Source organism: Macaca nemestrina, chromosome 13, assembly GCF_043159975.1.
Source record: "Macaca nemestrina isolate mMacNem1 chromosome 13, mMacNem.hap1, whole genome shotgun sequence".
NCBI lineage: Eukaryota > Metazoa > Chordata > Mammalia > Primates > Cercopithecidae > Macaca > Macaca nemestrina.
This window is the reverse complement of record NC_092137.1, coordinates 97,279,492-97,292,288: the sequence shown is the minus strand read 5'-3', so window position 1 is coordinate 97,292,288 and position 12,797 is coordinate 97,279,492.

Sequence of the window (12,797 nt, the reverse complement as noted above, 5' to 3'; positions counted from 1 at the left end):
CACAGAGTTACAGCTTTCCCCTCAAGAAGCCTTTCCCTAAGACAGTTCTTGTGGAATTGGCAAAGTGATATTTGGAAGCCCATAGAGGGCTATGGTGAAAAAGGAAATATCCTCAGATGAAATCTGGAAAGAAGCTTTCTGAGAAACTGCTTAGTGTTCTGTTAATTCATCTCACAGAGTTTCATCTGTATTTCGTGGATCTCTTTGCTAGCCTTATTTCTGTGGAATCTGAGAACAGATATTTCGGATCCCTTGGAAGACTATAGGGCCAAAGGAAATATCCTGCGATAACAAAGAGAAAGAAGCTTTCTGAGAAATTTCTTTGTGTTCTGTGAAATCATCTCACAGAGTTACAGCTTTCCCGTGAAGAAGCCTTTCGCTAAGACAGTTCTTGTGGAATTGGCAAAGTGATATTTGGAAGCCCATAGAGGGCTATGGTGAAAAAGGAAATATCCTCACATGAAATCTGGAAAGAGGCTTTCTGAGAAACTGCTTAGTGTTCTGTTAATTCATCTCACAGAGTTACATCTGTATTTCGTGGATCTCTTTGCTAGCCTTATTTCTGTGGAATCTGAGAACAGATATTTCGGATCCCTTGGAAGACTATAGGGCCAAAGGAAATATCCTCCGATAACAAAGAGATAGAAGCTTTCTGAGAAACTTCTTTGTGTTCTGTGAAATCATCTCACAGAGTTACAGCTTTCCCCTCAAGAAGCCTTTCCCTAAGACAGTTCTTGTGGAATTGGCAAAGTGATATTTGGAAGCCCATAGAGGGCTATGGTGAAAAAGGAAATATCCTCACATGAAATCTGGAAAGAAGCTTTCTGAGAAACTGCTTAGTGTTCTGTTAATTCATCTCACAGAGTTACATCTGTATTTCGTGGATCTCTTTGCTAGCCTTATTTCTGTGGAATCTGAGAACAGATATTTCGGATCCCTTGCAAGACTATAGGGCCAAAGGAAATATCCTCCTATAACAAACAGAAAGAAGCTTTCTGAGAAACTTCTTTGTGTTCTGTGAAATCATCTCACAGAGTTACAGCTTTCCCCTCAAGAAGCCTTTCGCTAAGACAGTTCTTGTGGAATTGGCAAAGTGATATTTGGAAGCCCATAGAGGGCAATGGTGAAAAAGGAAATATCCTAAAATGATTTCTGGAAAGAAGCTTTCTGAGAAACTGCTTAGTGTTCTGTTAATTCATCTCACAGAGTTACATCTGTATTTCGTGGATCTCTTTGCTAGCCTTATTTCTGTGGAATCTGAGAACAGATATTTCGGATCCCTTGGAAGACTATAGGGCCAAAGGAAATATCCTCCGATAACAAAGAGAAAGAAGCTTTCTGAGAAACTTCTTTGTGTTCTGTGAAATCATCTCACAGAGTTACAGCTTTCCCGTCAAGAAGCCTTTCGCTAAGACAGTTCTTGTGGAATTGGCAAAGTGATATTTGGAAGCCCATAGAGGGCTATGGTGAAAAAGGAAATATCCTCACATGAAATCTGGAAAGAAGCTTTCTGAGAAACTCCTTAGTGTTCTGTTAATTCATCTCACAGAGTTACATCTGTATTTCGTGGATCTCTTTGCTAGCCTTATTTCTGTGGAATCTGAGAACAGATATTTCCTTTCCCTTTGAAGACTATAGGGCCAAAGGAAATATCCTCCGATAACAAAGAGAAAGAAGCTTTCTGAGAAACTTCTTTGTGTTCTGTGAAATCATCTCACAGAGTTACAGCTTTCCCCTCAAGAAGCCTTTCGCTAAGACAGTTCTTGTGGAATTGGCAAAGTGATATTTGGAAGCCCATAGAGGGCTATGGTGAAAAAGGAAATATCCTCAGATGAAATCTGGAAAGTAGCTTTCTGAGAAACTGCTTAGTGTTCTGTTAATTCATCTCACAGAGTTACATCTGTATTTCGAGGATCTCTTTGCTAGCCTTATTTCTGTGGAATCTGAGAACAGATATTTCGGATCCATTGGAAGACTATAGGGCCAAAGGAAATATCCTGCGATAACGAAGAGAAAGAAGCTTTCTGAGAAACTTCTTTGTGTTCTGTGAAATCATCTCACAGAGTTACAGCTTTCCCCTCAAGAAGCCTTTCGCTAAGACAGTTCTTGTGGAATTGGCAAAGTGATATTTGGAAGCCCATAGAGGGCTATGGTGAAAAAGGAAATATCCTCAGATGAAATCTGGAAAGAAGCTTTCTGAGAAACTGCTTAGTGTTCTGTTAATTCATCTCACAGAGTTACATCTGTATTTCGTGGATCTCTTTGCTAGCCTTATTTCTGTGGAATCTGAGAACAGATATTTCGGATCCCTTGGAAGACTATAGGGCCAAAGGAAATATCCTCCGATAACAAAGAGAAAGAAGCTTTCTGAGAAACTTCTTTGTGTTCTGTGAAATCATCTCACAGAGTTACAGCTTTCCCCTCAAGAAGCCTTTCCCTAAGACAGTTCTTGTGGAATTGGCAAAGTGATATTTGGAAGCCCATAGAGGGCTATGGTGAAAAAGGAAATATCCTCATATGAAATCTGGAAAGAAGCTTTCTGAGAAACTGCTTAGTGTTCTGTTAATTCATCTCACAGAGTTACATCTGTATTTCGTGGATCTCTTCGCTAGCCTTATTTCTGTGGAATCTGAGAACAGATATTTCGGATCCCTTGCAAGACTATAGGGCCAAAGGAAATATCCTCCTATAACAAACAGAAAGAAGCTTTCTGAGAAACTTCTTTGTGTTCTGTGAAATCATCTCACAGAGTTACAGCTTTCCCCTCAAGAAGCCTTTCGCTAAGACAGTTCTTGTGGAATTGGCAAAGTGATATTTGGAAGCCCATAGAGGGCAATGGTGAAAAAGGAAATATCCTCAAATGAAATCTGGAAAGTAGCTTTCTGAGAAACTGCTTAGTGTTCTGTTAATTCATCTCACAGAGATACATCTGTATTTCGTGGATCTCTTTGCTAGCCTTATTTCTGTGGAATCTGAGAACAGATATTTCGGATCCCTTGGAAGACTATAGGGCCAAAGGAAATATCCTCCGATAACAAAGAGAAAGAAGCTTTCTGAGAAATTTCTTTGTGTTCTGTGAAATCATCTCACAGAGTTACAGCTTTCCCCTCAAGAAGGCTTTCGCTAAGACAGTTCTTGTGGAATTGGCAAAGTGATATTTGGAAGCCCATAGAGGGCTATGGTGAAAAATGAAATATCCTCACATGAAATCTGGAAAGAGGCTTTCTGAGAAACTGCTTTGTGTTCTGTTAATTCATCTCACAGAGTTACATCTGTATTTCGTGGATCTCTTTGCTAGCCTTATTTCTGTGGAATCTGAGAACAGATATTTCGGATCCCTTGGAAGACTATAGGGCCAAAGGAAATATCCTCCGATAACAAAGAGAAAGAAGCTTTCTGAGAAACTTCTTTGTGTTTTGTGAAATCATCTCACAGAGTTACAGCTTTCCCGTCAAGAAGCCTTTCGCTAAGACAGTTCTTGTGGAATTGGCAAAGTGATATTTGGAAGCCCATAGAGGGCTATGGTGAAAAAGGAAATATCCTCACATGAAATCTGGAAAGAAGCTTTCTGAGAAACTCCTTAGTGTTCTGTTAATTCATCGCACAGAGTTACATCTGTATTTCGTGGATCTCTTTGCTAGCCTTATTTCTGTGGAATCTGAGAACAGATATTTCCTTTCCCTTTGAAGACTATAGGGCCAAAGGAAATATCCTCCGATAACAAAGAGAAAGAAGCTTTCTGAGAAATTTCTTTGTGTTCTGTGAAATCATCTCACAGAGTTACAGCTTTCCCCTCAAGAAGCCTTTCGCTAAGACAGTTGTTGTGGAATTGGCAAAGTGATATTTGGAAGCCCATAGAGGGCTATGGTGAAAAAGGAAATATCCTCAGATGAAATCTGGAAAGTAGCTTTCTGAGAAACTGCTTAGTGTTCTGTTACTTCATCTCACAGAGTTACATCTGTATTTCGTGGATCTCTTTGCTAGCCTTATTTCTGTGGAATCTGAGAACAGATATTTCGGATCCATTGGAAGACTATAAGGCCAAAGGAAATATCCTGCGATAACGAAGAGAAAGAAGCTTTCTGAGGAACTGCTTTGTGTTCTGTGAAATCATCTCACAGAGTTACAGCTTTCTCCTCAAGAAGCCTTTCGCTAAGACAGTTCTTGTGGAATTGGCAAAGTGATATTTGGAAGCCCATAGAGGGCTATGGTGAAAAAGGAAATATCCTCAGATGAAATCTGGAAAGAAGCTTTCTGAGAAACTGCTTAGTGTTCTGTTAATTCATCTCACAGAGTTACATCTGTATTTCGTGGATCTCTTTGCTAGCCTTATTTCTGTGGAATCTGAGAACAGATATTTCGGATCCCTTGGAAGACTATAGGGCCAAAGGAAATATCCTCCGATAACAAAGAGAAAGAAGCTTTCTGAGAAACTTCTTTGTGTTCTGTGAAATCATCTCACAGAGTTACAGCTTTCCCCTCAAGAAGCCTTTCCCTAAGACAGTTCTTGTGGAATTGGCAAAGTGATATTTGGAAGCCCATAGAGGGCTATGGTGAAAAAGGAAATATCCTCAGATGAAATCTGGAAAGAAGCTTTCTGAGAAACTGCTTAGTGTTCTGTTAATTCATCTCACAGAGTTACATCTGTATTTCGTGGATCTCTTTGCTAGCCTTATTTCTGTGGAATCTGAGAACAGATATTTCGGATCCCTTGGAAGACTATAGGGCCAAAGGAAATATCCTCCGATAACAAAGAGAAAGAAGCTTTCTGAGAAACTTCTTTGTGTTTTGTGAAATCATCTCACAGAGTTACAGCTTTCCCGTCAAGAAGCCTTTCGCTAAGACAGTTCTTGTGGAATTGGCAAAGTGATATTTGGAAGCCCATAGAGGGCTATGGTGAAAAAGGAAATATCCTCACATGAAATCTGGAAAGAAGCTTTCTGAGAAACTCCTTAGTGTTCTGTTAATTCATCTCACAGAGTTACATCTGTATTTCGTGGATCTCTTTGCTAGCCTTATTTCTGTGGAATCTGAGAACAGATATTTCCTTTCCCTTTGAAGACTATAGGGCCAAAGGAAATATCCTCCGATAACAAAGAGAAAGAAGCTTTCTGAGAAACTTCTTTGTGTTCTGTGAAATCATCTCACAGAGTTACAGCTTTCCCCTCAAGAAGCCTTTCGCTAAGACAGTTCTTGTGGAATTGGCAAAGTGATATTTGGAAGCCCATAGAGGGCTATGGTGAAAAAGGAAATATCCTCAGATGAAATCTGGAAAGTAGCTTTCTGAGAAACTGCTTAGTGTTCTGTTAATTCATCTCACAGAGTTACATCTGTATTTCGTGGATCTCTTTGCTAGCCTTATTTCTGTGGAATCTGAGAACAGATATTTCGGATCCATTGGAAGACTACAAGGCCAAAGGAAATATCCTGCGATAACAAAGAGAAAGAAGCTTTCTGAGAAACTTCTTTGTGTTCTGTGAAATCATCTCACAGAGTTACAGCTTTCCCCTCAAGAAGCCTTTCGCTAAGACAGTTCTTGTGGAATTGGCAAAGTGATATTTGGAAGCCCATAGAGGGCTATGGTGAAAAAGGAAATATCCTCAGATGAAATCTGGAAAGTAGCTTTCTGAGAAACTGCTTAGTGTTCTGTTAATTCATCTCACAGAGTTACATCTGTATTTCGTGGATCTCTTTGCTAGCCTTATTTCTGTGGAATCTGAGAACAGATATTTCGGATCCCTTGGAAGACTATAGGGCCAAAGGAAATATCCTCCGATAACAAAGAGAAAGAAGCTTTCTGAGAAACTTCTTTGTGTTCTGTGAAATCATCTCACAGAGTTACAGCTTTCCCCTCAAGAAGCCTTTCCCTAAGACAGTTCTTGTGGAATTGGCAAAGTGATATTTGGAAGCCCATAGAGGGCTATGGTGAAAAAGGAAATATCCTCACATGAAATCAGGAAAGAAGCTTTCTGAGAAACTGCTTAGTGTTCTGTTAATTCATCTCACAGAGTTACATCTGTATTTCGTGGATCTCTTTGCTAGCCTTATTTCTGTGGAATCTGAGAACAGATATTTCGGATCCCTTGCAAGACTATAGGGCCAAAGGAAATATCCTCCTATAACAAACAGAAAGAAGCCTTCTGAGAAACTTCTTTGTGTTCTGTGAAATCATCTCACAGAGTTACAGCTTTCCCCTCAAGAAGCCTTTCGCTAAGACAGTTCTTGTGGAATTGGCAAAGTGATATTTGGAAGCCCATAGAGGGCTATGGTGAAAAAGGAAATATCCTCACATGAAATCTGGAAAGAGGCTTTCTGAGAAACTGCTTTGTGTTCTGTTAATTCATCTCACAGAGTTACATCTGTATTTCGTGGATTTCTTTGCTAGCCTTATTTCTGTGGAATCTGAGAACAGATATTTCGGATCCCTTGGAAGACTATAGGGCCAAAGGAAATATCCTGCGATAACAAAGAGAAAGAAGCTTTCTGAGAAACTTCTTTGTGTTTTGTGAAATCATCTCACAGAGTTACAGCTTTCCCGTCAAGAAGCCTTTCGCTAAGACAGTTCTTGTGGAATTGGCAAAGTGATATTTGGAAGCCCATAGAGGGCTATGGTGAAAAAGGAAATATCCTCACATGAAATCTGGAAAGAGGCTTTCTGAGAAACTCCTTAGTGTTCTGTTAATTCATCGCACAGAGTTACATCTGTATTTCGTGGATCTCTTTGCTAGCCTTATTTCTGTGGAATCTGAGAACAGATATTTCCTTTCCCTTTGAAGACTATAGGGCCAAAGGAAATATCCTCCGATAACAAAGAGAAAGAAGCTTTCTGAGAAATTTCTTTGTGTTCTGTGAAATCATCTCACAGAGTTACAGCTTTCCCCTCAAGAAGCCTTTCGCTAAGACAGTTGTTGTGGAATTGGCAAAGTGATATTTGGAAGCCCATAGAGGTCTATGGTGAAAAAGGAAATATCCTCAGATGAAATCTGGAAAGTAACTTTCTGAGAAACTGCTTAGTGTTCTGTTAATTCATCTCACAGAGTTACATCTGTATTTCGTGGATCTCTTTGCTAGCCTTATTTCTGTGGAATCTGAGAACAGATATTTCGGATCCATTGGAAGACTATAGGGCCAAAGGAAATATCCTGCGATAACGAAGAGAAAGAAGCTTTCTGAGAAACTTCTTTGTGTTCTGTGAAATCATCTCACAGAGTTACAGCTTTCCCCTCAAGAAGCCTTTCGCTAAGACAGTTCTTGTGGAATTGGCAAAGTGATATTTGGAAGCCCATAGAGGTCTATGGTGAAAAAGGAAATATCCTCAGATGAAATCTGGAAAGAAGCTTTCTGAGAAACTGCTTAGTGTTCTGTTAATTCATCTCACAGAGTTACATCTGTATTTCGTGGATCTCTTTGCTTGCCTTATTTCTGTGGAATCTGAGAACAGATATTTCGGATCCCTTGGAAGACTATAGGGCCAAAGGAAATATCCTCCGATAACAAAGAGAAAGAAGCTTTCTGAGAAACTTCTTTGTGTTCTGTGAAATCATCTCACAGAGTTACAGCTTTCCCCTCAAGAAGCCTTTCCCTAAGACAGTTCTTGTGGAATTGGCAAAGTGATATTTGGAAGCCCATAGAGGGCTATGGTGAAAAAGGAAATATCCTCAGATGAAATCTGGAAAGAAGCTTTCTGAGAAACTGCTTAGTGTTCTGTTAATTCATCTCACAGAGTTACATCTGTATTTCGTGGATCTCTTTGCTAGCCTTATTTCTGTGGAATCTGAGAACAGATATTTCGGATCCCTTGGAAGACTATAGGGCCAAAGGAAATATCCTCCGATAACAAAGAGAAAGAAGCTTTCTGAGAAACTTCTTTGTGTTCTGTGAAATCATCTCACAGAGTTACAGCTTTCCCCTCAAGCAGCCTTTCCCTAAGACAGTTCTTGTGGAATTGGCAAAGTGATATTTGGAAGCCCATAGAGGGCTATGGTGAAAAAGGAAATATCCTCAGATTAAATCTGGAAAGAGGCTTTCTGAGAAACTGCTTTGTGTTCTGTTAATTCATCTCACATAGTTACATCTGTATTTCGTGGATCTCTTTGCTAGCCTTATTTCTGTGGAATCTGAGAACAGATATTTCGGATCCCTTGGAAGACTATAGGGCCAAAGGAAATATCCTCCGATAACAAAGAGAAAGAAGCTTTCTGAGAAACTTCTTTGTGTTCTGTGAAATCATCTCACAGAGTTACAGCTTTCCCCTCAAGAAGCCTTTCCCTAAGACAGTTCTTGTGGAATTGGCAAAGTGATATTTGGAAGCCCATAGAGGGCTATGGTGAAAAAGGAAATATCCTCAGATGAAATCTGGAAAGAAGCTTTCTGAGAAACTTCTTAGTGTTCTGTTAATTCATCTCACAGAGTTACATCTGTATTTCGTGGATCTCTTTGCTAGCCTTATTTCTGTGGAATCTGAGAACAGATATTTCGGATCCCTTGCAAGACTATAGGGCCAAAGGAAATATCCTCCTATAACAAACAGAAAGAAGCTTTCTGAGAAACTTCTTTGTGTTCTGTGAAATCATCTCACAGAGTTACAGCTTTCCCCTCAAGAAGCCTTTCGCTAAGACAGTTCTTGTGGAATTGGCAAAGTGATATTTGGAAGCCCATAGAGGGCAATGTTGAAAAAGGAAATATCCTCAAATGAAATCTGGAAAGAAGCTTTCTGAGAAACTGCTTAGTGTTCTGTTAATTCATCTCACAGAGTTACATCTGTATTTCGTGGATCTCTTTGCTAGCCTTATTTCTGTGGAATCTGAGAACAGATATTTCGGATCCCTTGGAAGACTATAGGGCCAAAGGAAATATCCTCCGATAACAAAGAGAAAGAAGCTTTCTGAGAAACTTCTTTGTGTTTTGTGAAATCATCTCACAGAGTTACAGCTTTCCCGTCAAGAAGCCTTTCGCTAAGACAGTTCTTGTGGAATTGGCAAAGTGATATTTGGAAGCCCATAGAGGGCTATGGTGAAAAAGGAAATATCCTCACATGAAATCTGGAAAGAAGCTTTCTGAGAAACTCCTTAGTGTTCTGTTAATTCATCTCACAGAGTTACATCTGTATTTCGTGGATCTCTTTGCTAGCCTTATTTCTGTGGAATCTGAGAACAGATATTTCCTTTCCCTTTGAAGACTATAGGGCCAAAGGAAATATCCTCCGATAACAAAGAGAAAGAAGCTTTCTGAGAAACTTCTTTGTGTTCTGTGAAATCATCTCACAGAGTTACAGCTTCCCCCTCAGGAAGCCTTTCGCTAAGACAGTTCTTGTGGAATTGGCAAAGTGATATTTGGAAGCCCTTAGAGGGCTATGGTGAAAAAGGAAATATCCTCAGATGAAATCTGGAAAGTAGCTTTCTGAGAAACTGCTTAGTGTTCTGTTAATTCATCTCACAGAGTTACATCTGTATTTCGTGGATCTCTTTGCTAGCCTTATTTCTGTGGAATCTGAGAACAGATATTTCGGATCCATTGGAAGACTACAAGGCCAAAGGAAATATCCTGCGATAACAAAGAGAAAGAAGCTTTCTGAGAAACTTCTTTGTGTTCTGTGAAATCATCTCACAGAGTTACAGCTTTCCCCTCAAGAAGCCTTTCGCTAAGACAGTTCTTGTGGAATTGGCAAAGTGATATTTGGAAGCCCATAGAGGGCTATGGTGAAAAAGGAAATATCCTCAGATGAAATCTGGAAAGTAGCTTTCTGAGAAACTGCTTAGTGTTCTGTTAATTCATCTCACAGAGTTACATCTGTATTTCGTGGATCTCTTTGCTAGCCTTATTTCTGTGGAATCTGAGAACAGATATTTCGGATCCCTTGGAAGACTATAGGGCCAAAGGAAATATCCTCCGATAACAAAGAGAAAGAAGCTTTCTGAGAAACTTCTTTGTGTTCTGTGAAATCATCTCACAGAGTTACAGCTTTCCCCTCAAGAAGCCTTTCCCTAAGACAGTTCTTGTGGAATTGGCAAAGTGATATTTGGAAGCCCATAGAGGGCTATGGTGAAAAAGGAAATATCCTCACATGAAATCTGGAAAGAAGCTTTCTGAGAAACTGCTTAGTGTTCTGTTAATTCATCTCACAGAGTTACATCTGTATTTCGTGGATCTCTTTGCTAGCCTTATTTCTGTGGAATCTGAGAACAGATATTTCGGATCCCTTGCAAGACTTTAGGGCCAAAGGAAATATCCTCCTATAACAAACAGAAAGAAGCCTTCTGAGAAACTTCTTTGTGTTCTGTGAAATCATCTCACAGAGTTACAGCTTTCCCCTCAAGAAGCCTTTCGCTAAGACAGTTCTTGTGGTATTGGCAAAGTGATATTTGGAAGCCCATAGAGGGCAATGGTGAAAAAGGAAATATCCTCAAATGAAATCTGGAAAGAAGCTTTCTGAGAAACTGCTTAGTGTTCTGTTAATTCATCTCACAGAGTTACATCTGTATTTCGTGGATCTCTTTGCTAGCCTTATTTCTGTGGAATCTGAGAACAGATATTTCCTTTCCCTTTGAAGACTATAGGGCCAAAGGAAATATCCTCCGATAACAAAGAGAAAGAAGCTTTCTGAGAAATTTCTTTGTGTTCTGTGAAATCATCTCACAGAGTTACAGCTTTCCCCTCAAGAAGCCTTTCGCTAAGACAGTTCTTGTGGAATTGGCAAAGTGATATTTGGAAGCCCCTAGAGGGCTATGGTGAAAAAGGAAATATCCTCAGATGAAATCTGGAAAGAAGCTTTCTGAGAAACTGCTTAGTGTTCTGTTAATTCATCTCACAGAGTTACATCTGTATTTCGTGGATCTCTTTGCTAGCCTTATTTCTGTGGAATCTGAGAACAGATATTTCGGATCCCTTGGAAGACTATAGGGCCAAAGGAAATATCCTCCGATAACAAAGAGAAAGAAGCTTTCTGAGAAACTTCTTTGTGTTCTGTGAAATCATCTCACAGAGTTACAGTTTTCCCCTCAAGAAGCCGTTCCCTAAGACAGTTCTTGTGGAATTGGCAAAGTGATATTTGGAAGCCCATAGAGGGCTACGGTGAAAAAGGAAATATCCTCAGATGAAATCTGGAAAGAAGCTTTCTGAGAAACTGCTTAGTGTTCTGTTAATTCATCTCACATAGTTATATCTGTATTTCGTGGATCTCTTTGCTAGCCTTATTTCTGTGGAATCTGAGAAGAGATATTTCGGATCCCTTGGAAGACTATAGGGCCAAAGGAAATATCCTCCGATAACCAAGAGAAAGAAGCTTTCTGAGAAACTTCTTTGTGTTCTGTGAAATCATCTCACAGAGTTACAGCTTTCCCCTCAAGAAGCCTTTCGCTAAGACAGTTCTTGTGGAATTGGCAAAGTGATATTTGGAAGCCCATAGAGGGCTATGGTGAAAAAGGAAATATCCTCAAATGAAATCTGGAAAGAAGCTTTCTGAGAAACTGCTTAGTGTTCTGTTAATTCATCTCACAGAGTTACATCTGTATTTCGTGGATCTCTTTGCTAGCCTTATTTCTGTGGAATCTGAGAACAGATAGTTCGGATCCCTTGGAAGACTATAGGGCCAAAGGAAATATCCTCCGATAACAAAGAGAAAGAAGCTTTCTGAGAAACTTCTTTGTGTTTTGTGAAATCAACTCACAGAGTTACAGCTTTCCCGTCAAGAAGCCTTTCGCTAATACAGTTCTTGTGGAATTGGCAAAGTGATATTTGGAAGCCCATAGAGGGCTATGGTGAAAAAGGAAATATCCTCACATGAAATCTGGAAAGAAGCTTTCTGAGAAACTGCTTAGTGTTCCGTTAATTCATCTCACAGAGTTACATCTGTATTTCGTGGATCTCTTTGCTAGCCTTATTTCTGTGGAATCTGAGAACAGATATTTCCTTTCCCTTTGAAGACTATAGGGCCAAAGGAAATATCCTCCGATAACAAAGAGAAAGAAGCTTTCTGAGAAACTTCTTTGTGTTCTGTGAAATCATCTCACAGAGTTACAGCTTTCCCCTCAAGAAGCCTTTCGCTAAGACAGTTCTTGTGGAATTGGCAAAGTGATATTTGGAAGCCCATAGAGGGCTATGGTGAAAAAGGAAATATCCTTAGATGAAATCTGGAAAGTAGCATTCTGAGAAACTGCTTAGTGTTCTGTTAATTCATCTCACAGACTTACATCTGTATTTCGTGGATCTCTTTGCTAGCCTTATTTCTGTGGAATCTGAGAACAGATATTTCGGATCCCTTGGAAGACTATAGGGCCAAAGGAAATATCCTGCGATAACAAAGAGAAAGAAGCTTTCGGAGAAATTTCTTTGTGTTCTGTGAAATCATCTCACAAAGTTACAGCTTTCCCCTCAAGAAGCCTTTCGCTAAGACAGTTCTTGTGGAATTGGCAAAGTGATATTTGGAAGCCCATAGAGGGCTATGGTGAAAAAGGAAATATCCTCACATGAAATCTGGAAAGAGGCTTTCTGAGAAACTGCTTTGTGTTCTGTTAATTCATCTCACAGAGTTACATCTGTATTTCGTGGATCTCTTTGCTAGCCTTATTTCTGTGGAATCTGAGAACAGATATTTCGGATCCCTTGGAAGACTATAGGGCCAAAGGAAATATCCTCCGATAACAAAGAGAAAGAAGCTTTCTGAGAAACTTCTTTGTGTTTTGTGAAATCATCTCACAGAGTTACAGCTTTCCCGTCAAGAAGCCTTTCGCTAAGACAGTTCTTGTGGAATTGGCAAAGTGATATTTGGAAGCCCATAGAGGGCTATGGTGAAAAAGGAA